Source organism: Melospiza georgiana, chromosome 22, assembly GCF_028018845.1.
Source record: "Melospiza georgiana isolate bMelGeo1 chromosome 22, bMelGeo1.pri, whole genome shotgun sequence".
Lineage (NCBI taxonomy): Eukaryota > Metazoa > Chordata > Aves > Passeriformes > Passerellidae > Melospiza > Melospiza georgiana.
The window spans coordinates 3,015,288-3,042,448 of NC_080451.1; the positions used below are offsets into that span (position 1 = coordinate 3,015,288).

At 51.9% G+C, this 27,161-nt stretch overlaps 1 pseudogene; it reads left to right on the top strand.

The window, feature by feature from the left end:
* LOC131092456 (zinc finger protein 850-like) overlaps nucleotides 1-27,161 on the top strand; it is a 603,282-nt pseudogene that overhangs the window by 124,908 nt on the left and 451,213 nt on the right.

Here is a 27,161-nt window from a genome sequence, read left to right on the forward strand (position 1 = left end):
CTCTCAGCATGGTTCCAGTACCTTCCAGCCGATCCCAGTTGCTCCCAGTGTGTCACATTTTCCTCCCAACATGGACGCAGTAGCTCCCAGTAACCCCCAGTCAGGTTCCATTCACACCCAGTATAATCCCAGTATGAGTGTAGCCATTCCAGTATGATCCCAGTCACTTGCAGTCTAATCCCAGTTGCTCCCAGTAACTCCCAGTCTGATGCCAGTGTCCCCAGTGTGAACCCAGTTGCTCCCAGCATGGGCCCAGCTGTTCCCAGTGTGCTTCCATCACTCCCCTGTTGTTACAGACACTCCCAGTATGGTCCCAGTTACTCCCCATATGATCCCAGTCCCTCCCAGCATGGTCCTACTCACTCCCAGTTGCCCCCAGTGTGGTCCCAGTTGTTCCCAGTGTGATTCCAGTCCCCCCCCAGTATGGTTACAGATACTCCCAGTATATCCCAGTTTCCCCCAGCATGTCTGTAGTCATTTCCAGGCACTGCCAGTGGCCCCAGTAAGGTTTTAGTTATCCCAATATGATCTCCCAGTCATGCCCAGTACATCTCAGTTGCCTCCAGCAGGCATCCAGTCCTTCCCAGTTGCTCCAGTTTGCTTGCAGCATCGTCCCAGTCTCTCTCAGCTGCTCCCAGTAGCCCAAAGTGTGATCCCAGTTGCTCCCTTTCAGCCCCAGTATGATCCCAGTAAGCTCCAGTTTGATCCCAGTCACATGCCAGCCCTCCCAGTGTGGTCCCAGTATAATCCCAGTTGCTTCCAATGTCTCCCAGTAAGGTCCCAGATGCCTCCAGCATGGTTCCAGTTGCTTCCTAGATCAACCCGGTCAGTCCCAGTTTGACGCCATTTGCTGCCAGCGTGCTCCTATTTGCTCCCAGTCAGGCCCAGTATGGGGGATGATGTGCAGGGTGTGTTCCCAGTTGCTCTCAGATACTCCCAGTATTAGTCCAGTCCCTCCCAGTATGATCCAAAGATGATCCCAGTGTGCTCCCAGTCCCTGCCAGTATGAACCAGTTGTGCTTCACATGGTTCCAGTTGCTCTCTTTCACCCTCACTTTCGTTCCCGTCACTCCCAGTATCTCCCAGTGTAGCCCAGTTCCCTCCAGCATCTTTCCACTTCCTTCCAGTATGATCCCATTTGTTTACAAGCACTCCCAGTCAGCCTCAGTGTAGTGGCACTCAATGCCAGTATGATCCCAGTGACTTCCAGCACGATCCCAGTTCATCAAGTACAAGCCCAGCTGTTTCAAATCACCCCCAGCATGCACACAGTCCCTCCCAGTTCCTCCCAGTTGCTCCTAGCATCTTTCCAGTTGCTCACAGCTGCTCCCAGTCACACTCAGCATAATCCCAGTAACTGCCAGTATATCCCATTTGCCCCTAACATGGTCTCAATTGCTCCCCACAGGTTCCTGCTCACTGCCAGTATGATCCCAGTATGATGTCAGTACAAATCCAGTACAGTCCCAGTCACTCCCAGTGTCATGTCAGTAGGATGTCAGTATAAACCCAGTACAGTCCCAGCATGATCCCAGTGTGATTCCAGTGTAATGTCAGTACAAACCAAGTACAGTCCCAGTCACTCCCAGCACAATCCCAGTATGATGTCAGTACAAAGTCGGTACTCTTTGTACTGACAGAGCCCAGTCACTCCCAGTCTGATCCCAGTCCAGCCCAGACCCTGGCAGTGCTGCCACTTCTGGGATCCCCAGCCCTGTGTGCGTTCCCCCCCAGCGGATGTGCCGAGAGGAGCCCCAAGGGCTGGCAGTGGCCAGGCAGGGTCCCCAGCAAGGCCCAGTTGGGATGTGCAGCCCCCAGTGTGCTCAGTTTGCCTCTCCTTTGGTCCAGGCCAGGTTCCCCCTGCCCGCAGCAGCTGGAGCAGCCGAGAGCCCCACGCTGCCCATCCTGACCTGTCCCGGCTCCATCCCCACTCCTGCCGCGCGCTGCAAGGGCTGCGGGAACGGGCACCGAGGGTGTGGCTGCTGCTGGGGGAGGAGGAGGAGGGAGGGAAGGGCAGGGATGAAGGGGGAGGAGGAGGCGGGGTTAGGGCGAAGGAGGAGGGAGGGAATGGGAAGGATGCAGGAGGAGAGCCAGAAGGGATAGAAGAATAGAAGGAGGTGGGCTGAGGAAGGAGGGGAAGGAGGGATGGAAGAGGAGGAGTGGGAGGAAGAGGAAGAGGAGGGACAAAGGCAGATCAAGGAAAGCAGAGGGAAGCCCCAGTCCTTAAACCACCCTGAGCCTGGACTGAGCCCCAGCGTGGGCAGCAGAGAAGGGGGGGGTTCTGCTCCTCTGCCCCACTCAGGTGAGTCCCCACCTGCAGAGTTGCCCCAGCCCTGGAGGCCAACAAAGGAAGGACCTGAAGCTGCTGGAGCCAGTCCAGAGGAGGCACCAGAGATGCTTCAAGAGCTGGATCCCCTCTGATCTAGAGCCAGGCTGGGAGAGCTGGTGGTGCTCACCTGGAGAAGGATCCAGGGAGAGCTAAGATGTCCTGCAGCTCCCTCTGTGCTCCCAGCCAGGCAGAAGCAGGCTCTGGATTCAGCCCTGGAGCGGGGCAGGTGTTGGGGGTGTGAGGTGGAGCTGCTCTCCTGTGGCATATCCCCTCCAGGTTGCAAGCTCCTCGGTGGAGGAGTGAATCCAGGATGTGGCTGTGGTAGTCTTTCCTTGTGGCATGTCCCCAGCCCTGCTGTTCCCTTGGCCACTCCTGTTGAATACAGTGCAGGTTTAGGTGCCTCAGGACCACCAAACCCTCCCTGAATTTTCAGCCCCCATCCATGAGATCGTGACTGGGGAGGGGGAGCTCAGCTCAGATATCCTGGGGGTTCCCTGGGTTGGGCTTTTTGGGGGGGATGTTTGGAGAATGCAGAAGTCCAAGGCTGAGCGGAAAAGGCCCCTTGGGGCGACATCGGGGGGTGCCGGTGGCGGCTGCCGGCAGGGGCAGCCTGGAGGAGCAGAGCCCTGTGTCCCCCAGGAGCCCAAAGTGGGGAGCCCAGAGAGGGGGGAGCGCCGCCATAGGCGGGAGCCTCAAGAGCCTGGAGAGGGGCAGGGGGGACTCCTTGGAGCTGCTGCAGCCTCGAGCAGAGAATGAGGGGAGAAGGGAGCCCGGGAGCCCAAACAGCCCCGGCATCCCGAAATGGGGAGAGCGAAGAGGGGGGAGCTTTTGGCACTGCTGGGACTGTCAGCAGGCTGGGCATGGTGGGCACCAAGGAGAAGGGGGACCCCCAGTCCAAGCATGACCACAGAAGCTGGGACAGGGGGGAACCCCTGAACACCAAAGGGGAGGGTGCAGGTTTGGGGAACTCCTGGGAGGCTTTTCCAGGGCTGAATCTTGGTGTTTGGGAGGTTTTTCTGGAGCCATGAGGGCCGCTGACTTGTAGAGATGGACTTGGGCAGAGGGATCTTCAAACTCAACGTGCTCATCCCTCATTTTCCCCAAACCAGGATTTCCCATTCCTGACCCCTGGGAGGCTGCGAGGAAGAGGAAGATGCCTGAGGACACTGAGGCAGGTGAGGAGGAAGTCAGTGCCCCTTTCCCCTCTGTGCTGCTCCATCTCCCAGCCCATCACGGCCCCAGCTGCAGCTCAGCCCTGGGGGGATCTCCTTGCCCTTGCCTGTCGCACGGAGGCAACTCCCATCCTGTCCTTGTCCTTCTTCCCCCAGAGCAGGAGCTGAGCATGGAGAGCAGAGAGGACAAATGCCCACGGCAGATCCTCGTGGAAGAGGCCATTTTGAGCGGCTCCACAGCGCAGGAAGCCAATGGGGAGGAAAAGCCCCGGAGATGCCGCACGAGGAGGGGCTGCAAATGCAGCTGGCGGGGATCTGAGGGGGAAAGAGCCAGCCTGGGCCGGGAAGGTGGCCGGAGATGGAGCCAGAGCTCGGAGCTGGTGCTCCATGAGCAGCTCCATGATGGGGAGAAGCCCCACACGTGTGGGGAGTGTGGGAAGAGTTTCAGGTGGAACTCTGAGCTAATCAAGCACCAGAGGATTTTGCTCCATTTGCCTTCAAGGGCAGGAACATCTTTTCCTGGCTGGGAGCTGAATTCGAGACTTTCGAGGACCCACTCTGGGGAGAGGCCCTATGAGTGTGATCAATGCAGGAAGAGGTTTCAGACCAGCTCTGATCTCCTCAAGCACCAGCGCACGCGCACAGAGGAGAGGCCCTTCTGCTGCCCCGACTGTGGGCAGGGCTTCAGGCACAACTCCAGTCTTCTTGTGCACCGATGCATCCACACTGGGGAGAGACCCCATGAATGTGGGGAATGGGGGAAAAGCTTCAGCCAGAGCTCCTACCTGATCTGCCACCAAAAGATCCACACTGGGGAGAGGCCCTACGAGTGTGATAAATGCAGGAAGAGGTTTCTGACCGGCTCCCATCTCCTCCAGCACTATTGGATTCACAGAGAGGAGAGGCCCTTCCAATGCCTCGACTGCGGGAAGGGATTCAAGTACAACTCCACCCTCGTCGCCCACCGGCGCATGCACACCGGGGAGAGCCCTACGAGTGTGCCCAGTGTGGAAAGAGCTTCTCCAGCAGCTCTCACTTGACCCAACACCAACGGAGGCACCAGTAAGGGAAGTCCTGGGAGTGCCCTGAGTGAGGGAAGAGCTCCGTGCGCTGCTCCAGCTCCATCCCCCACTGGAGAAGGCACTTTGGGCACAGCCCTGGTCACTCACATTCCCTGTGATCCATGTTGGGAACACACCTGGCTGCTTCTACTTTTGGTTTGGCCTCAATTTTTTTGTGATTTATCTTCATCCCTTAAGAACAGCCAAAACAGGGTTAAATGAAGTAAATTGATGAAAGATGTCTAAAGCCCCACAATTTCAGAGGTTTTTAAGGGGGAATTGATGGTTTGGAGACAAGATTCTGGAAGATTTGCGGATTCTGGGGGGATTTTGCACAGTGTTTTCCATCTCATTGCACTCCAAAAGCCAAGAGGGTCACCTCAAAACAACTGAATCCCACTGACAACAACTGAATTTTAATTCCTACGGCCTCAATCCCACTTCCAAATACCTTGTTGCAACCTCAAAAAAACTCAGTCCCACACCAGACTCACTTGATTTCATAGCTGCCAGGGTGAGATGGGGTTGGAAGGAGACTGGGAGAAGTGGGATCCCAATTTGCAGCGGTGTGATGGGGATTGTGTGGGGCTGGCTGGGTGGGATGTATTTGATAGTAAATAAAACTTTCAGAGTTACTGATTTCTGTCCCATTCATTTTCAGTGTTTTGCAGCTCTGTTTGCAGAGTGCCACCTTCTCAGCTGATTGTGTTTGTGTCCTCCTTTCTCTCCTGCCTCCCTTTGCCCACTCTGTTTCTCTCTCAGTGTCTCCCTTGAGCCAGGGCAGCTCCCACCAAAGACCCTGCCAAAATTTAATTCCCATTGCAGGAGCTACAACAGCCATGGGTGAAGTTCTGAAGGCTGGCAGTGAAACGTCACTGTAGGATCTTGCACCACTTGGCTTTTGGCCCCTTCTTAAGAGCTTTGCCTTCAAAGGCAGGAACATCTTTTCCTGGCTGGGAACTGGAATTCCAGGTCCTTGGAGTTTGTGCCATGCAGGATCATACAGACTGGGATCATATGGACTGGGATTGTATGGGTTGGGATTGTACACACTGGGATCACGTGGACCAGGATTTCACAGGCTGGGACCATAGGGATTAGGAGCAGAGACTGGGATCATACAAACTGGACCATATGGACCGGGATGGCTGCACTGGATCAATGTGAACCGAGGGGGTCCCGCCCTGCCCAGCGGTCCCTCCCCATCCTGCCCGGGGGTGCAGCCAAAGCTCCCTGGAATGCACGCTGAGGTCCAGGAAGGATCCCAGTGCCAATCCCATTTCCAGTCCCATTTCTGATCCTGGTGCTGGTCCCAGAGTGATCCTGGTGCTGATCCCAGTCTCAGTGCCAGCCTCGGTCTCTGTCTCAGTCCTGGAGCACTCCGAGTGCTGGTTCTCATTCTCGTGTTGATCTCAATCGCAGAGCGATGCCGGTCCTGGTCTCAGTCTCAGTGTTGGTCCCAGAGCGGTGCCATTCTTGGTGCTGGTGCTGGTTTCAGTGCTGGTCTAAGTCTCGGTCTCAGAGCAGTTCTGGACCCAGTGCTTCTCCTGGTGCCGGTCTTGGTCCCGGAGTGCACCTCAAGAGAGAAACCCGCGTGGGCGTGTGCCCTGATGGATTCTCTCCCTTTGTTCCATAAAGTTGAAGGACTCCTCTGTCTCCTTCATGGACACTGGCTTTTCATAGCCTGATTTTCCATACATGAAACATGTCATGGAATGTCATGGAACCACAGAGCCCTTGTGACACATCAAGGCCCCTCTGGAACAAAGAAACCATTGCTGACAGTCCAGAAACTAATGGAACTAAGGGGCCACTGTGACAATGCAGATCCAAGGACACCATGGCGGCACCATGAAACCTCATGGGAGCAAAGAGACCATTGTGACACTCTGGTGCCTCACGGAATCAGGGGGACCATTGTGAAACTCAGGCCCCCTATGGAACCAAGGGCCAAGGATGAAGTTGTGGGGCCCGTGGAACCAAGGAGCCATTGTGACACAGCGGGGCCACAGGGAGCTGAGGAGCCATGGGGACATTGCAAGGGCTCAGGGAAGCCAAGGGGCTGTTGTGACACTGCAGAAGAAAGGAGAACACTGTGACACTGCAGGGACTCCTGGAATCAAGGAGACCATTGGGACACTGTGGGGCCCCATGGAACCAAGGGGACAGGGAGCAGGTGTGGCTGTGTGGCTGGTTTGGCCTCCCGGGGCTGCTGGACAGGTCTGGCTGACCTTGGCATGTTGAAGGCTACTCCTCTTCTTCCCCTGAAGCACTGGGGCTCTGGGCTCTCCTTCCCATGGGAGAGAACTGTTCTGATCCTCCTCCAGGGCCCTATGGCCAAAACTGGGATTCCTTCTCCAAATTCCCTTACATGCACAGAATGTTCCCAGATGAAATCTGCCAGGAGAGACAGATCTGGCTGCCTTGGCTACCTGGGGCCACCTCTCATCTGCCTTTGAAACACTGGGACCATGTGCTTTTCTTTCCTATGGGAAAAAAACATCCATCTCAACCAGGCACTCCTGGCCAAAACTGGGGAAATGCCCCTGGAATTCCCTATATCCAAGGATAGCTCCCATACAAAAGCTGCCAGGACTGACAAGTCTGGCTGGCCTTGGCTTGCTAAGGGCTGGCCCTCATCTGCCTCTGAAACACTGGGGCTCTGTGCTTTCCTTCCTAATAAAATGAACTCTTCTTCCTGTCCAGGCACCCACAGCCAAAACTGAGATTCCACCTCCAAAATGCCCAATGTCCAAGGATAGCCCCTAGACAAAAGGTGCCAGGAGAGACAGGTCTGGCTGGCTTGGCCTGAGGGTGGCCACCTCTCATCTGCTTCCAAAACACTTGAACTTTGTGCGTTACTTTCCTATGGGAAAAAAGCACCCATCTTGATGATGGGCAAAATTGGGATTCCACCTCTAAAACTCCATACATCCAAGGATTGCTCCCAGGTGAAAGCTTCCACGATAGACAGATCTGGCTGCCCTTGGTCTCCTGGGGGTGCCTCTCCCCTGCTGTCCTGTGGAGAGTTTGGTTAACAGTTGGTTAGCTGAGAAAGGCCATGCTGACATAATGCCGCTGGTTAAGCTTGAAAGGGAGGTCAGCAGTCAGTGACCAATGACAGGCAAGGACATGATGCCCTTGCCACAACATGAGGATAGGGAAGAGAGGTTCTTGCTGAAAATATGCAGCAAGTATCAAAAGAATAACTAGAAAAATGCAGAAGTAGGCGTAGTTGCTGATATGTAACCAACCAATCCTGAGCTCAGCTTTTGCAATATGTATGAAGCTTATTATGAACTGTATTTAACCCGCTGTATGGATCAATAAATGGGACCTGCGATGAACCAATTGGTGTCTGGGTCTCCTTCCTTCGACACTGTCCAAACAGTGGGGATGGGTGCTTTCCTTCCTATGGAATAGAACCATCCTTATCTATGCAGAAATGACCAAAATTGGGGTTCCACCTCCCAAATTCCCGATATCCAAGGGCTACTTTCAGACAAAAGCTGCCAGGAGAGAGAGGTCTGGCTGGCCTAGGCCTCTGATGGCCGCCTTTCATCTGCCCCTGAAACACCACCAATGTTCTGTGCTTTCCTTCCTATGGAAAAGAACCATCCTTCTCCTCCAGTGTCCATATCTGAAACTGGGATTCCACCTCTGAAATTCTGAATATCCAAGGGTTGCTCCCAGGCAAAATATGCCAGTACCATCAAGGCTGGCTGGCCTTGGCCTTTGGTGGCTGCCCCTGCAACACTGGGGCTGGGTTCTTTGCTTCCCATGGAGATCCCTGGTACACTGTGGGGACCTCATGGAACCAAGGGGATCATTGTGGCACCACTGGAGCCCATGGAACCAAGGGGATCATTGTGGCACCACTGTAGTCCATGGAACCAAGGGGATCATTGTGGCACCACTGCAGCCCATGGAACCAAGGGGCCTTGGTGACACAGAGGGGCTTTATGGACCCAGAGACCATTATGACTCTGTGGGGCCTGATGGAACCATGGAGACCATTCCAACCTTCGGGGCCTCGTGTCACCAAGGGGGCATTATGACATCTCATGGTCTCAGGGAAGCAAGGGATCATTGGGACACTGTGGGGCTCCATGGAACCCAGGGAACATGGAACAGCTCTGGCTGACTTGGCCTCCCAGGGGCCACCTGACAGTTCTGGCTGATCTTGGGATGTCAAGGGCTGCCTCTCATCAGCTCCTGGAGCACGGGGGCTCCGTGCTTTCCTTGCTATGGAATAGAACTGTCCCCCTTTCTAGATGCCCATTGCCAAAACTGGTAATCTCCCTAAAAAAATTCCTATTTGCAAGGGTATCTCAGAAAAAAAACCTGCCAGCTTTGGCTGGCCTTGGCCTCTGGTGGTCACCTCTCATCTGCCCCTGAAACAGAGGGGCTCTGTTCCTTCATTCCTATGGAAAAGAACCAGCCTTCTTGTCCAGGGACTATGGCCAAAATTAGAATTTGGCCTCCCAAATTCTGTCTATCCAAGGATTGCTCCCAGACAAAAGTAGCCAGGATAGACAGGTCCGGCTGGTCCTGTCCTCTGGTGATTTTCTTAGACTATGAGCTGAATGTTTTCATTTGGAAACACCTTGGAGAGGGCCCAGAGATGTCCCAAGGAGGGGTTTGGAGGCCTTGGGCACATGAGCACTGTATAGGGACAAAGGAGCTCTGTGCTCAGTGGGGGGGAAACTGAGGACAGTGGAGCAGAGCCATGAGAGTGTTTAAAGGGAGATGTCAGGGATGGTGAATCCTTTTGACATAGTGGAAAAAAGCCAGAGAGAGAAAGAATTAATGCCAAGGGCAGCTGGGGAGGCCCAGCCTAGGCAGCAGGAGAAAGAAATTTCCCTGGCAGGGCAGGGCTGTGGTGCAGCACGGCCCCAGCAGGAGCCTGGAGCAGCCCCAGGCTCTGTGTGGGCAGGCAGAGGCAGGCAGGAGGCAGAGCTGTCAGCAAAGGAAGGGCCCAGCCAGGTGGGGCAGCCGGGGGATGCCGACAGCCTGCAGGGACAGAGGCGCAGGTTTGCTCAGCAGCAGAAACACCTTTGCGTTGCTTGTCCCCACCTGTCATCACTGCCACCAGTTTTCTCCTCTACCTGGAACCTGGGGACACTTTGTCAGTCTTGTGCCTCACAGGTATCTACGTAAAGTACGAGAAACTTCTGTGTTTCAATCTTACATTGAGTTCTTCAGAAATTTCTGAGCCCTCTCTGAGGGACTGAGTCTGATGCAAAGAGCACCAAAGCCCCAGAGGGTGATTAAAATCCCTGTGCTGTGTCTGTGCTGCTGAGCTGGGCCGGGCTCCTGGCCCAGAGGCAGCTCCTGGCAAGGGCAGCACTGCAGAGAGACAGCTCTGGCCAGGAGCAGCTCCTGTGCACAGCCCAGCAGGGCTGGGATGCTGCCAGGGCCCCTCAGGGACACCAGCGGGGCACAGACAGAGCTCACAGGGGCTCAGCACTGGCAGGGGCTGTGGCATGTCCCCGAGGGGGCTGTGTCACAGCAGCACCTCTGGGGCTGTGTCACAGAGCCACAGAGCAGCTGTGGTGTCAGCAAGGGGCTGTGTGACAGCACAGAGTGGGCTGTGTGAGGTCACAGATTGGGCTATGACATCACAGAGTTTGTTGTGAGAGGTCACTGAGCAGCTACAGCATCATAGAGGGGACTGTGTGACATCCCAGGGGTTGTGTGACATCACAGGGGCTGTGTGACATCACAGGGGCTGTGTGATATCACAGGGACTGTGTGACATCACAGGGGCAGTGTGACATCACAGGGACTGTGTGACATCACAGGGGCTGTGTGAGGTGACTGGGGAGGTCACTCTGCCCCGGCCCCCCTCACAGTTCCCCCAGAGCAGTCCAACCCTGCTTGTGCACAGTGGGGTCCCCTGTCCCCCCGGGTTCCCCCCGCCCCTGGCCCCGCAGCCTCCCCCAGAGGATGTTCCATGAGATCGACCCCAGAGCCTGACACGGGGACGGGGGGCCGGGGCCCTGGGGGTGGCACAGGGGGACAGAGACCCCCCAGCAGCGTCCCTGTGTTCCCCAGGGCCAGACCCTGGGCTAGGGCTCCTTCACCCTGAAATAAACAGGGCAGGAGACTTTTTCTCCTTTTAATGCCTTTATTAAAAGTGATCAGCTCACAATTGGGCAGCTCGACGGGTCTGCAGTTTCTGTCGTCTCTCCCTGCATGACAAGGAGGAGGAGATCATGTGCAGCTTTGTCCACTAGGAGCAGAGCTGGGGGTCCAATCCTCGTGGAAGCCTTGGGCTTCCCTGGTCTTCAACTCCACAGCCTCGCCCCTCTCCAGGTCCTGGCTTCGGGACGACTCCCAAACTCAGGGTGAGAGGCCACGAAGGTCTCCAGGATGTCAGCAGGCTCAGCACTCCGTTCCTCACATTTAGACATCACTCTAATTTCTCAACTCTATACTGGCTCGTTGTTTTGGAGGTCTTTTCAGTGTGTTTCGAATAGTAGCTTCTCATGGCATGCTGGTCCTGGAGTTATTTTGCATGTCCCCCTCTCCCACTTTTTGTCTTTTCTCCTCACTGTCTGGGGACGTCCAGGCCCTGCACTGTCTTGGGAGAAGAGCCATTAACTCAGCCCTGGCCAGGGCCTATACTTATACAAAAAGAACCATTAATGACAACGACTTGTAATTATCATAACAAACAAGCAGCACCCCAGCAGCAACTTTGGTCTGACTAGTCTTTGTAACCTTTTACTTCACAAAAAATATTGGCAGATTTTTTGTTTATAACAACCCTGTTATGAACAAGAGCTTGAGAGTGCTGAAAATATCCCCGACAAGGGATCAGCAAAAACCAGATTTAATATTAAGGGACAGCACCACAAAATTCCTTGGCAAGGGTCACTCTGCTTCTAACTGGGCGCTTCAGGCACACCAAGGAAACAAAGCAATAACAAAACCAAACCAAATCCAGGCAATCAAACCAGAAATGAACTGAGAACTGTCCCTGTGTGTGTGTGTGTGACACAAGGACAATAAGGCCAAGGAAAAAAGGAATATGGTCAAAAGCATAACACAGCTACAACCTAATTGGACTTAATGATAGCTTCAACTTCACAATTTAGCAAAAGAATACCACTCAACAGTATTTAACCTAACTTATAACTAATGACAGTAATTTAACAGAGGAATAACACTTCAATGTATTTAACTCAGCTTATAACTTATATTAAACATAACATCTTAGCAAAAGAATACCTCTTAGCAGCATTTAACTTCACTTAGACCTTGTGATTTAACTATACTTACAGGGCTGACTGGCTCAGCTATCTAAGGCACTCAAACCCCTCAGAGAGCAGCATTTCTGCCACATTTCCCCAGCACAGGCACTCCTCTGTGCACACGGACACAAAGAGTCAGTGCAAGGCACCTGGGAGAAATTCCCCTGAGGGCAGGAAATGCTCACTGTGGATCCTTTGGCATCTCCCCAGAAAAGGGCAAAGGGTTGAGCCTGGAGGAGTGGGGGGATCGGCCCAGGCTCTGTCGTTGTTCAGGATCCCCGAGTGCAGCAAACGGGAGAGTTCCCGGCTGGGAGAGGCCCCACTCAGAGGGAGTCGCTGGCCCAGGAGAGCTCCAAGGGCTCTTTTTGGAGTGCTGTTTGCAGGGCCCCAAGAGAGGGGCCTCAGTCCCAGCAATGGTTCATCCTGGCCGCACTTGGCATCAACAGCTTTCTTTGGCAGGGTGAGAACAGGGATGTTGTGCCACTGAGGGAACACAAACAGGTCCCAGGGCTGCTCCTCCGGAATCCAGGGGCTGTTTGGGCAGCAGCAGTGCCTGGAGCAGACAGTGTTTGTGATGAGCTGCAGAGGAGCTGAGCCCAGGGGCTGTTGGCCAAGGCCGAGGCCCAAGGAGCATTTCTCAGCTGGCAGGGCGGGCTGAGAAGGGGAGGGGGGAATGCAGCAGCACAGGGCCCATGGAACCAAGGGACCATTGTGACACTGTGGGGCCCTGTGACACCAAGGGACCATTGTGACACTGTGGAGCCCTGTGAGACCAAGGGACCATTGTGACGCTGTGGAGCCTCATGGAATCATGGAGAGCACTGTGACATTGCTGGGCCTCATGGAACCAAGGGGACTGTACTGACGCTGTGTGGTCCATGGAATGTAGGGATCATTGTGACACTGAGAGGCCTCACAGAACTGTGGAGGACATTATGACACTTTGGGGTGTCATGGAACCAAGGGGCCATTGTGACACTGAGGGGACTCATGGAATCGTGGAGACCATTGTGACACTATGAGGCCCCAGGGAATAAGCAAAGCATCATAACACTGTGATGCCTCATGGAACCAGTGAGACCATTGTGACCCTGGGGGTTCCCACAGAACCAAGAGGACCATTGTGATACTCTGGAGTCTCATGAAACCAAGAGACCTCTGTGACACTGCAGGGCTGCATGGAACTGAGAAGCCATGGTGATATTGTGGAACCCCATTGAACTAAGGTTTCATTGTGACACTGCAGGGCTGCATGGAACCAAAGGTCCATTGTGACATTGCAGGTCCTGATTTCATCCATGGTCCATTGTGACACTGGGCAACCAAAGGAAACCATTGTGACACTGCAGGGATACATGCAACCCAAACTCCAGGGTTACACAGAGGGGCCTCCTGTAATCAATGGTCCATTGTGACACTGTGGAGCCAAAGGAGACCATTGTGACACTGCAAACCGCCAGAGTGCAAAGGTCCATTGTGACATTGCAGGGCTCATGGAACAGTGGAGTCATGTGACATTTGGGGCCTGTGGAACCATGGAGACCATTGTGACACTGCAAGACCTCATGGAACCAAGGGTATATTGTGACACTATAGGGCATCATAAAACTAAGGGAACATGGAAGAGGTCTGGCTGGTTTGGCCTCATGGGCCCCCTTCCTGCTCCAGCAGATCATGGCATGTTGAGGGTCTCTTCTCATCTCCTATTGAAACACTGAAGCTCCATGCTTTCCTTGCTATGGAAAAGAAGTGTCCTTCTCCTCCATGTGCCCATGGCCAGAACTGGGATTTCACCTCCAACATTGCCTATTGTGACAGACTGGAGGAGATTGTTGGCTGGAAACATTTCAAGTATTGGGGAGGAAAGGTCAGGTCCAGCCTTGCCCTGCCCTGGAACCCCAGCACTGCCCTGCCCTGGAACCCCAATCCCCCCAGAGCCTCTATCCCAGCCCAGCAGTGTCTGCCAGTCCCTGGCAATGCTCCACAGCCACCTCTGCAGCCCCCAGCCCAGCTCCTGAGAGACCAAATGAGCCCAAGGCCCACCTGGGGGAAGGGCCCAGGAAGACCAAGGGGTATTTAAGGCTGACCACAAGGCAAGCACCCATCTTGACCCTACCTCCTCTTGGAATTTCCATCCGAATGTCACTGGAATCAAGGAGTTGGTAGCTGTGTGTGTGCTTTTCTGTATCTTTTTTGTCTTTTTCTCTTTCTGTGTCTTCTTCTTCTGTTTCTGTGCTCCTGAAAATTTTGATTAACATTTAATTGAACAGGCTTAGAGTTTGTGAAGTTGAATGGGCCAAGTACATGCTTTCAGAAGTGGGGTTTTTTTTTTGATTGAATGTCCATCGTATTTTGACATGAGAAGAATTTTCAAAATTAATACAAAACTTTTTGTGTAACAGACAATCTGTTAATTTACTAAGATACTGAACACGCCTCTGTGAAACACGAATGTTAAAGACTAAAAAACCCAGGAACCTCCTCTTTCTTTTCCAGTCAACAAAGAAGCAGCGGGCCCTGGCCCCAGACCCCATCTCAACCAAACCAAACCAAACCAAACCAAACCAAACCAAACCAAACCAAATCAAACCAAACCAAACCAAACCAAACCAAACCAAGCAACCCTGCCGTGGGCTGAGCCCCTTCCCCCCTCCCCAGGTTGCCCCCTCCATTGGCCCCATTCTAACCAAACCAAACCCCAACAACTACCAAACAGGAAAACAAAAGAGGCTACAAAACCCCAACCAGAACAAAGCTAGCCACAGGTATTAAAATCTTACCATCAAGCCCTCCCCCTCCACAACAAAACTAAAACCAAAAACTCCTACAACCTATAACCCATACAAAAAAAACCCCTACAACTAAAATTAAACACAAAAACCCCCGAAAACAAACCATAAACCAATCCTAACACAACCCAACCACAACTTCCACCACAAGTTACTGGCAGGTGAGGTGCTAATCCTTTCAATACTTCAATCCTCCCACGAGTAAAAGAAAAAACCAAAATACAACCATATAAAAAACAAAATAAAACCATCAAAGTAAGTAAAAAAGAAATTAAATCCCAAATAAAAAAAAAAACCAAAAATACCTTATTCTTAAAACTAAAATCCTCTTTTAAACTAAAAGGAAAAAGCCCTTTTCTTTATAACACAAAAAACTATTAAAATATTCAAATTATTATCAAACAAAAACATTCATACTAAAATAAATAAATGTTAAAATAACTGTAATTTCATTAAAAGTTTAAACGGGGGGGAAAAAGTAATCCAGTATCCCCAAGAGAAGATCTTTATTCCCAGAGATAAAAAATAAATTAAAATAAATAATAAAAACTTATACCTTTAAATAACTCATCTTTAAAACAATACCCCATAAGTTGAAATGGCCCATCAACAAGCTGTAAAAAATCTTGTATCAATGAAAATAACTTCATAATAACAAAGTTCCCCAGACAACTGTTATCCACGACAAAATTAAGAACCACAAAAAAACTATATTTTCCTCTTGTAAAAAAATCTCCATACCCTAAAGAAGAAAAACTTCTCTCCCTAAATTAACTAAAAAAACCGATTCGAGAAATATTAAACTAACTAGAAATTTTAAGTTTACTTTCTTTACATGGTCAGTAAAAAGAAAAAGATGTAAAGAAAAAAAGTGTTCAAAAGAGTTTATTTTAATTCTTACTACCTTTTTTCTTTTTAATTTTTTTAAAATTAAAATATCTTTATACCCTTTTAAACTTTTAGGCCTGCTTTAACTTTCCCATAATCCTATCTCACAACAAAAAAAAACCATAAATAATTAATCGACACTGAAACCCACCACACTCATCAATACATTAATTAAGAAATCTCAATATTAGAAAAATGTCAAATTAAGAAACCAAAATCACTACAATGTCATAATAAACCTTTTGCCAAAGTTTCTCTGATTTTCTAAAGCTGCAGTAAAGGCTGTTTGGTTGTTTTGAGTGCCTGAGAATCTCTTGTTAGTATTTCTCCAGTACATCCAACTCAGAGTACACAAACAATTGTAATTCCTTTTAAATGTCTCATTGCGAGTGTTGTCTGGAGACTGAGAGTCAGGGCTTGTCGGTCCTGCTTGGCACAGCCCAGGCAGGGCTTTCCCAGCCACATTCCACACTCCATTTCCCAGCTGGAGCCGCTGGTGCCTCTGAGTTGTGCTGCCCCAGCCCCAGGGACGCTCTCCTTGTCTGCCCATTCCCCCACGGTCTCTGGGCAGGGATGGCCTCAGTGGGGGCTGCTGACATCCTCAGCACCTTGGAGGCTGCTGCTGAATTTTCCTGCTCCAGAGGCTTGTTCAGCCTTCAGCTCTTCAGTGCAGGAATTCAGTGTCCAAGGGCTCATTAACATTCAGAACATCATATCAAGCCAAGCCTCTGGGAATAATTTAATTTTAATTTTCAAATCATTTGTGCTAAACTTGACAGATCTCAGTAGTATATCCAAATTGACACTGAATCCAAGTACTGCTACAGAGGCTTGTTCAGTCTTCAGCTCTTCAGTGCAGGAATTCAGTGGCCCCAGGGTTCATTAACATTCAGAACACCTTAACAAGCCAAGCCTCTGGGGATAATTTGATTTCAGTTTCCAAATCTTGTGTGGTTAATAAGAGAGATTTCAGAAGTGCATTAAAGTGAATATGTTCTATTTGAAAGACAGTAAGAAAACATTTTGAGGTCCTGTTTAGGGTTCTTTTATTTATTTTATTAACAGAGGAATGTTAATAGCAATCTCCAATTGACATTGAATCCAAGTACCTCCTCATGCAGTTTGAATAGATATGAAAATCAAGACCCTTCATGGCTGACAATCAATCAGAATCTGTCCCTTCCCCCACCCCACCATTTCCCCCATCCAAGCCCTGGCACTCAGAGCAGCCTTGTGCAAATCTGAGCTCCCTCCAGCCCAGGCTGCACCTGCAGCTTTCAGCTCCTTGGCTCCAACTCCCACCTGCTTTCCTTGGAGAAGGAGCTGCCCGAGACACAGAGGGCTGTTCATTTATTGTCAGTCAGCAAAGGCAAGGGAAGGCACAGCTCCATCAAATGAAAAAGTCATTCCTCTGCAGGATATTAAATCCACTTTCCACAGCAGACAGCCTCACAGCAATGGAAAACACCTTCTGTGCCCAGCACAGATCCCAAGGTCCCCCCAAGCCCTCCCTGACCCGATTCTGCTCTTTGCACACACGAGTCACACACTGAAGTCAGGAGCTCCCTCCATGCCCAGAGGAGGAAAGGAGAGAAAGGGGATGAAGAGCTCTCCTGTGCAGAGCCAAGGTCCAAGTGCCTCTGGTGTGGGAACCACAACTCCTCAGGTTTGTGTCCTTTAGGCTCAGGGCCTGGTGACACTCAGAGGCACAGAAAGGTTTCTTGCCAACAAACATAACTTGAACATTTGAACAGCTTAATAACCATCACAGCTCTTTCCTCAGCTCTCTGTGATGTCCCAGTAGTATTTGACATGTCCAGCATCCCAGAGGGATTTCCAGACAGGAATAGTTTTAAGCAAAGACATACGATTGTCAATTCTGTGAGAAACACAATAAAGATGTTGACTACTGTTTTATTAATTTGAACATCAGAAAGATTGCGACACTCCCTGCAGCTCAAAGGATGAAACTAGTCAGTTGAGAGGCACTTGAATGACCAGAGATCATCTAGAGGAAGAACTCTGAGAGCAATGGGAAAGACACAGATCCCTCTGGTCTAGTGAAGAGATGTCCTTAGACATGGGCATTTCAACAGGAGAGATGGAAACACATGAAGGAAGAGGAAGAGGAAAAAATAGATTGAATACTTGTGGAGAGTATTATTAATAATTGGTTAGCTGAGAAAGGCCATACTGACATAATGCCGCTAGTTAAGCTGAAGGAGAAAAGTCAGCAGTCAGCAAGCTGAAAGGAAAAGTCAGCAGTGACCTTGCTGCAACATGAGGATAGGGAGTAGAGATTAGTCCTGAATATATCCTAAGAATATGTAGAAAGTATCAAAAGTAGAACCATAGGAATGTAGAAGTAGGCGTAGGTGCTGATATGTAACTGACCAATCCTGAGCTCAACTTTTGCAATATGTATGAAGCTCATTATTAACTGTATTTAACCCGCCGTACTGATCAATAAAATTGAGCCTGTGATGATCAAATTGATGTCCTGGTTCCCTTCCGTCGACAAATACTGATGACACAAATAGAAAGGAAGATCAGTATTTCTTCTCCATTTGCCATTAGTAAACTTCCAGGAAATTCCTATTCCTGGTGAGAAAACTTTGTCATTTCTTAAAAGTACTCAAATGACCCAGATAATAAAAAAGTACTTCTATATTACGAAATGTACAAGTATTGTAAATATATGTACCTGTGCCCCTTTTCAGGCAGACATCCATTGTGTGCCCATGAACAGGCAGTGCCACTTACGCCCTGAGGTGCCCAGCTGGGACTGGATCTCTCTGAGAGCACCTGAGGGAGAGCAGAGCACCTTGCAAGATGCAGGTCCCTGAAAGCCCCACAGGGCTCCTGCCCCATTAACATCTGCTCTGCTCCAGTCTGAAACAGGGCCCAGAATGGTGCTGGGATCATCAGAGAACTGAGGTGTGTGCTGGAATTCAATGCCCTCCCCTTCCCAGCCCTTCATTTCCCTCCTGCAGCCTTGGTCACAAGCACAGCCATGGAGGCTCTTTGGGCTCTGGACTGTTGCTGCAGCCCCCAAGGGCAGCTGAGCTCTGCCTTTGGCACAGTCAGGCCTGGCCAGCGCAGGCCATGCTCAGCAATTACTTGTGTGTGCCTGGCCTTGCTGTCAGCCCCGGCAGCGGCTGCGTGGCCCCTTTGTGGCCCTGTGCTGGCCCAGCCATGGTGGTCCAGCCCCTGTGCAGGCCCAGCCCAGGCCAGGAGCATTGTGGCTGGGAACGGCCCCTGTGTCGTGGTGCCCACAGCAGCCTTGGGGCTCTGTGCCCCATGGCCTCCCTGCTGGGCAGCCTCTGCCAGCTCCTGCAGAGCCCGTGGCACCTCTGGGGCTGCACAGACACCCCTGCCCCGGGCTCTGCCGGCCTCTGGGACAGTAGAGAGGCAGCCAGGGCTGGCCATGGCTGGGAAATGGCCCTGAGCCCCTCAGGAGGATGGAGCTGGGCCACAGCCAAACTCAGCCCAGGCCAAAGCTGGGCTCAGCAGCCAGGGCTGCCAAGGGCTGGCAACTGAGGCTGGCAATGACAAATGTCCTGGGCCCCCTCCCTGCTCTGTCCATGCCACCAAGGGCACAGAGCAGCCTCCTCTCTGGGCCACTTGCCTGTTTGCAATGCCTTGCACAGGCGCTGGCCCTGCCCCACAAGGCCTGGCCTGAGTCCTGCCCCTGCACGCTCAGCCATGCTGAGATGGACACTGATGGTTTCTGGGCCAGGCTCTCTGAGTCCAGCCCAGCTCTCTGCAAGCTCTGCCAGCTGCCCTGAGCTCTGGGCAGCACCAAGGGCCTCTCCCCAGCCCAGCCCAGCCCAGCTGGCTCTGGCCCCACAGCTCTGCTCAGGCCAGGCTGCTCTGGGCACTGCCCCACGGCCTCAGCCCCTGGCAAGGGCACAGCAGCAGCTGCAGCTGCCACAGGACTCAGCCCCAGCCATGGGGGAAGGTGCTTGGCCAAGGCCAAAGGAGGCTCCCTGGCTGCCCTGCTCCCCTTGGGCTGAGGTGCTGAGAGCTCTGCAGCCCCTGCTGCCATCCCATCTGCCCAGGGCAGCACAAGAGCCGCGGCCTTGGGGCCCTCAAGAGCTGCTCCTGCTCCAGGCCCAGGGCCCATCCCAGGGCTGGGGCAGCTGCAAAGCTGTGCCCATTTCTGTTCATTGCTGCTCTGAAGGGGATGGATCCTCAGCCACTTGGAGGTTGCTGAGGAATTTTACTCCTCTAGAGGCCTCTTCTTTCTTGAGCTCTTCATTTCAGGAATTTAATGAGAAATGTTCATAAATATTTTTGCAAAACGCTTGAAAAAGAAAAGCCCCTTGGAATAATTGAAGTTTTCAATTCTTCTGTGGTTAATTAGACAGATTACAGAAGTGTATTCAAAGTGAATATACTATGTTGAAAAAAATGCAGAGAGAACTATTTTTTCCTGTCTAGTGTTCATTTCCTGACTATAAATTTTTATCAGCTATGTCCAATTGGTATTGATCTCTAGCACCTTCTAATGCCATCTGAATAGATATGAAAATCCAGATTCTTCATGGCTGACAATCAATAACACTTTGCCCTCACCCTCTCCCCACCATTTCCCTTATCCAACCCCTGGCACTCCTATGAATCAGGAACGGTGTGGCCAGGAGGACCAGGACAGTGATCTTCCCTCTGTTCTTGGCACTCGTTGGGCAGCACAATGTTAGGTCACAGGCTGCCCAGGGAGATGGGTGAGTCACCGTCCCTGGAAGTGTTTAAGGAAAGACTGGATGTGGCACTCACCGCCATGGTCTGGGTGACAAGGTGGACTTGTTCCTCTCCAAGGTCTTTTGCAGTCTGGTGGATTCTCTGATGATTGTAACACTGCAGGGCCCTGGGGAAGCAAGGGGCCATTGTGACACTGTGGGGCCTGGTGGCGCTAAGAGGACCATGGTGACACTGTGTAAGACATGGCAGCACAGAGCCAAGGGGCCATTGTGACACTGTGGAATCAAGAAGAACATTGCTGTGTGGTGTTTGTGAGGTGCTCAGGACGAGGTGAGAGGTGAGAATCTGACTCCATGTTCTCAGAGAGCTGATTTATATTATATTATATTATATTATATTATATTATATTATATTATATTATATTATATTATATTATATTATATTATATTATATTATATTATATTATATTATATTATATTATATTATGCTTTTCAAAAACTATACTTTAGAAAAAGAAGAATACAGACAGAAGGCTTAACAAGAATGATAATGAAAACTCACTACTGACTCCTCAGAGTCCAATACAGTTGGTGGTGATTGGTCATTAGTTAAAACAATTCACATGTTTGGATAAACAATCTCCAGACCACATTCCAGAGAAGAGAAACACGGAGAAGCTGAGGCTTCTCATCTTCCCAGGAGAAGAAATCCTGGCGAAGGGTATTTTCAGAAAATATCACAGTGACATTGCTGCACTGCCAGATCTCATGGAACAAACGGTCCATTGTGACAATGCAGGGCCTTGGGGGACCAAGTGACATTGTGACACTGCAGGGGCCCAAGGATCCAAGGGACTTTGTGACATAAAGGGTCCCATGGAACCAAAGGAACATTGTCACACTGGGAGGCCTCATGGAACCCTGGTAACACCAAGTTGTCTGGGAGTGTGGATCTGCTGGAGGGTTGGAGGGCTCTGCACAGGGCCCTGAACAGGCAGGATCCAGGGCCCAAATCCAACAATGTGAGATTTAACAAGTCCAAGTGCCAGGTCCTGCACTTTGGCCACAACAACCCCTGCAGCACTACAGGCTGGGGACAGAGTGGCTGGAGAGCAGCCAGGCAGAAAGGGACCTGCAGAGACTGATGGACACCAGGCTGGACATGAGCCAGCAGTGTGCCCAGCTGGCCAAGAAGGCCAATGGCTCCTGGCCTGGATCAGGAATGGTGTTGCCAGCAGGAGCAGGGCAGGGATTGTTCCCCTATGCTCAGCACTGCTTGCACAGTGCCTCAAGTGCTGTTTGCAGTTCTGGGCCCCCCTAATTAGGAAGGACATGGAGGGACTGGAGCATGTCCAGAGAAGGGCAGCAAGGCTGATGAGGGGTCTGGAACAGAAGTCCTGTGAGGAGTGGCTGAGAGAGCTGGGGTTGTTTATCCTGGAGAAGAGGAGGCACAGGGGAGACGAGAAAGTGTCAGGGCACAAGTTGGACTTGATGATCTCCAAGGACTTTTCCAACCTTGCTGATTCTGGGATTCTCTGAAAGCACCCTTGGAGCAGTTGCAGGATGAGCCCTGGGCCTCCTCTTCAGGAGCTCCAGCAACCCAAGTCCCTCAGCTTCTCCTGACAGCCCCAAAGCCCATCCTGTCAGTCCTGCAGAGCCTCTGCAGCTCCTCCTCATTGCCCAGAACAGGGAGCCGCAGAGCCAGACACAGCAGCCCAGATGTGCCCCCCTGGCCTGGGGTGCCTCTGGCAAGGGAGCAGCATCAGGTACTGCAGGAGCCTGCAGGCAATTCCTGCAGCACTTGCAGGATGATCCTGCTGCCCAAGGGACGTTCCCATGGGGCAGAGCCAGGAACTGCAATGGGGAGTGGGGCCAGAGAGGAAAGGGCAACCAGGGATGGGCTGTTTGCAGGGGAGGGAACAGGGGTGGACAATGGGAAGAAATGTGTACCAGGGAAGAGTTAACAAATCAAAGGTGAAGCCAAGGAAATGCTCAGGGCAGTTTGGGGGTGGCTGCCAGGAACAGCGTCTGCAGTGGGACAGGAAACTCCCAGCTGATGGGAACAAACTTTCTGGCTGACTGCAGAGGCCAGAACAAAGCTGAGTGCTTTCCCTGGTGTCCCCCAGCCCTTGCTGGCCCCAGGGGCTGATGGCATTTGTGCTCCCTCAGGTTCATGTCCCCACAGCAACAGCATGGGTGTGCTCCCCCTGCTGTGTGCAATGCAAACAGGGGCTGCTGAGCCAGTGCTGCCGTGTCTGTGCCTGCAAGGATGGGGCACCAGTGGGAGCTGGGGGAGAGGCCAGGGCTGCAGAGGGGGGATGTTGTTGGCAGCTCCATGAGGACGCTCTGGGACGCTGCCCTGGGCTGTGCAGCGCACTGGGGATGGATCAGCCCCTGCTCTGCTGCTCCTTCCCGTCTCCTCCATGGCCCTTGCAGAGCCCCAGCCATGCTGTTTGCCCCCAGCTGGCCAACGGCCAGCCTGGGGCTGCTCAAGGGGCTTTTCTGTGCTGACCATTGGCCTGGGCATGTTCTTGGGAGAGCCTGGGCAAGGAGCCTGGAGCCCCCAGGCCCTGGCCTGAGGCGTCAGCGCTGCCCCAGCAGTGCCCATGGCCTGTCCCTGCGGCAGCCCCAGCACTGCCACCCCCAGGGCTGTGCCCGGCCCCGAGAGCACTCAGGCCCTGCAGCAACACCAGGGCCACCAGGGCAGCGGGGCAGGGCCACGGCAGCAGCACTGGCAATGCCAAGTGCTGCTGCTGCTGGGCAAAGCTGCTGTGCCAGCAGTGATCTGCCCCCAGCTCTGCACACAGACATTGCTGCTGCAGCTCCAGAGACGGCAACAAAAGGGCATCTCTGCAGAATACTTTGCTGGGAGATCCTTTTGTTCTTTAAAGCCACCGAGAGCGTAGCCCCTCATTGACACAGTCTGTGGCAACAGAGAAGGTGGAGAGAAACAAAACTGGAAATGGCAGAAACAATGACCATTCTTTTGGACAATATATGAAGTAAAAAAAAGAAAAAAAACTGTCACAACTGAACCGACAAGATGTATTAATAATTACTTTTATTACAAGTGATTTGCAGAAGTCGGCCAACAGTTTAATATTCCTGAAAGCATCCAGTCATCAGTCTCCTCACTGCAGCCTTGAGCTCCTGGTTCCTCAGGCTGTAGATGAGGGGGTTCAGGGCTGGAGTAACCACTGAGTACAGAACTGACAGGGCCAGATCCAGGGATGGAAATGACATTGAAAGTGGCTTCAGGTAGGTAAAAAATGAGGTGCTGATAAACAGAAAGACCACAGCCAAGTGAGGGAGGCAGGTGGAAAAGGCTTTGTGCCGTCCCTGCCCAGAGGGGATCCTCAGCACAGCCCTGAAGATCTCCACATAGGAGAAAACAATGAACACAAAACAACCAAAAAACAGAAAAGCACTACCTAGAAGAGGACCAAATTCCCTAATGTAGGATTTGGAGCAGGAGAGCTTGAGGATCTGGGGGATTTCGCAGAAGAACTGGCCCAGGGCATTGCCATGGCACAGGGGCAGGGAAAATGTATTGGCTGTGTGCAGCAGAGCATTGAGAAAGGCACTGGCCCAGGCAGCTGCTGCCATGTGGGCACAAGCTCTGCTGCCCAGGAGGGTCCCGTAGTGCAGGGGTTTGCAGATGGACACGTAGCGGTCATAGCACATGATGGTCAGGAGAGAAAGCTCTGATCCAAGAAAGAAAAAAATCAGAAAGACCTGTGTAGCACATCCAGTGTAGGAGATGTTCCTGGTGTCCCAGAGGGAATTGTGCATGGCTTTGGGGACAGTGGTGCAGATGGAGCCCAGGTCAGTGAGGGCCAGGTTGAGCAGGAAGAAGAACATGGGTGTGTGCAGGTGGTGGCCGCAGGCTACGGCGCTGATGATGAGGCCGTTGCCCAAGAGGGCAGCCAGGGAGATGCCCAGCAAGAGGCAGAAGTGCAGGAGCTGCAGCTGCCGCGTGTCTGCCAGTGCCAGCAGGAGGAAGTGGATGATGGAGCTGCTGTTGGACATTTACTGTCTCTTTGTGTTTAGATCTATAAGAAAAGTTATCATGGAACAGTTGGGTTTGGAGAGAAATAAATATCCCAGCACAGCTGGGGGCACTTTCCCCCCACTCCCTGCCAAGGGCTCTGCTGCCTGGAGCTGTCCCTGCAAGCAGCTGCTTCCCTGTGCCCAGGGCTGGGCCCTGCCACTGCTGCCAGAGCCCAGCCCAGCCCTGGGGGCTCAGCTCTACCCTGCAGACCCCTCCCAGCTCTGGCGTTGCCCACGGGCAGCTCTAGCTCTTCAAGCTCTGATGGCAACGTCAGAGCAACCCCGAGGAGGCTTGAAAAGCGACACTGATGTTCCTGTAAAGGGCCCTGTGCTGATTTCTGTCACTGCCTGGTTTATTAAGATCTGAGAGACCATTTCTTTATTTTCCTCAGCCTGAATTGAGAGATGATTGTGTATGTGCAATTTCCCATCCAAGCAACAGAGAGCAGTAGATTAAAAAAACACTATTTTCCCTTTAATGTAGTCCCTGCTTTGCTCTGCTCCCAGTATAATCTACTTGGAAATGTTCTGTAGTCAAATGCCCTGCTTGGGGCAGTCCTGAATAATGCCGCATCCTCCCCACATAAGGAGAACACTTCCAAGCCTTACCAGCTCACTCCTCCCACCCAGATCTTGTCCCCCAGTGCTGGGAGCAGCTGCCAGGGCTGGCTGAGAGCTGTGCCTGGCAGGCAGCAGAGTCCCTGCCCCAGCACAGCGCCCTGGGCTGCAGGACCCTGCTCTGCAGGACAGCCCTAGGCACCCCTGGCTGCTCTGCACAAGAGATAATCAGAGAATGTACTCACAGAGTCTGGAGGCATTGGGATGTTGCAGCTTTAGGAGATGGCTGCAGGAGCTGCAGCTGCATTGTCCTGCAGCCAGAGGCTCCTGTGCCAAGGGCTGGCAGTGATTCTGCCCCAGGCACTTCTCAGCACCTTCCCAGCCCTGACTGATTGAAGCTCTCTGTGCCTCTGTGCTGTGCCTGGAGTGGCTGCAGGCAGTGCCCCAGCCCTGCTGGGCTGGGAGAAAAGCTGCTCATCAAGAGAAATGTGCTTTTGAAGCTCTACTTGGTTACCAGGAGCTGCCTCTGTGCCAGGAGCCCAGCCCAGCTTAGCAGCACAGACACAGCACCAGGACTTTAATGAGCCTCTGGGGCTTTGTGCTCAGGCCCTGAACATCAGTCCCTGAGAGGCAGCTGAAGAAACCTCTCCAGAACTCCAAGGCAGAATCCAACTGCAAAGTTTCTTGGACTTTTAATGGGTCCCACTGAGGGACACAACTGAGAAAACGTCCCCAGGCCCCAGGCAGAGCAGAGAACTGGAGGCAGCGATGACAGGTGGGGACAGAGAGGGTACTTCAGTTTTTTAAGCTACTTGGTGTTTCCCTTTTGATATAGACTCTGTGAGAAAGATTGTACAGTCACAGCCTCCAATTATCTGCTCTAATTCGTCCCTTGAGAACCTTTTTCTGTAATGACACACAGTGGGGTCATTAATGCTTCAAGGTACTTCAGTCATTTTAAGGTATTTGGTTTTTTCATTTTGATACAGACTCTGTGAGAGATTTGTGCAATCATGGCCCCAGTTATCTACTTTAATGAGTCCCTTGAGAGCTTTATACTGACACTCAGTGGGGCTCATTAATACTCTGAGATACTCAAGGTTTTTAAGGTACTTTGGATTCTCCTTTCCACACTGAATCTCTGAGAAGTTTTTTGCCACCCTGGCCTCCAATTCTCTCCTCCAAGGAGTCCATGAGGAGCCAGTGGTGGGATGGACCTCAGTGGGACCCATTAATGCTTTGAGACACCTTGAGTTTTTCTTCTTACTTTGACTCCTGGAAACTTTTGTGCAATCTCCTCTGAGGCCCTGAGATTCCAGGGCTCAGCTCCAAATGCACAACAGGGTTCATAAGCATCAACCAAGTCTTGATAAACCATGGTTTTGCCTTGATTTCCCTCTACTCTAGTGCAGTTCACTAGGAAGTTCTTTTTCTATTGTTATGGAAAAATATTTCAAAGAGCTTCTAATAAATCCACATTCCTGTTTTCAGGGTGTATGGTTCTCTTTAGAGCAGAGGTAATTGCAGTTTTAATTGACTGATATTGACCCAGGGAGTTTCCTAAGGAGGTCTGGCCTGCTCTGAGAAGGTGTGTCTTGTGATCTGACCCAGTGTGGAGAGCCTTGCTCCACATTTCCAAACCCCATCCTGTCTCTCCTCACTCACCTGGGGTCAGCTTAGCTTGGAGAACTGGCTGCTCTCAGGCAAAGAGGGGTTTTTTTTCTTTTCTTTTAGCACTCTACAACTCCTAAGCTCCCTGTTGAAAACACCCTCCTCAAGTGTGTGCCAAGCCCAAGCTGCCACCAAGACTACTCCAGACCTGCCTTGGGCCAGCTGTGAGGGTGTGTGGTGGCCCAGAGGCCTACCATCAGAGTCTCAATCCCCCAGACATGGAGGACTGGTTCCAGATAAGAGGAATAGGCTTTCAGGTACAATGCTTTCTTCTTCCATAGATCTTTGCAGGCACATGCTGATTTATGTCACGTTATGTTGCCCCATTGGCCTAATTACCCTAGTTCAACTCCTATTGCCCACGTTTGTTTGGCCCTAGAATGTTTTTCTCTCTCTGTCCCTCCATTGGCCCTAGTTTGCTGTATTCCTCCACCCTTATTTCCCTATTGGCTGACCTCACCTCTGACCCCTCCTCTGCACCAGTTTCCCCCACATTCATTGGACCCTGACCCTCAGCTCCACCCTGACTACCCCATATAAGACCCTGTTCCCTCAGCCTACACCCTGTCTTCGTCCCTGGACCCTGTTCAGCTGTGTAGCCTGTTCCTGTACCAATAAACCCAGTTTGCAGGAGATCATATGAAGACCCATCCTGCCTATTCTTTTGGCTTTCTAAGGTAG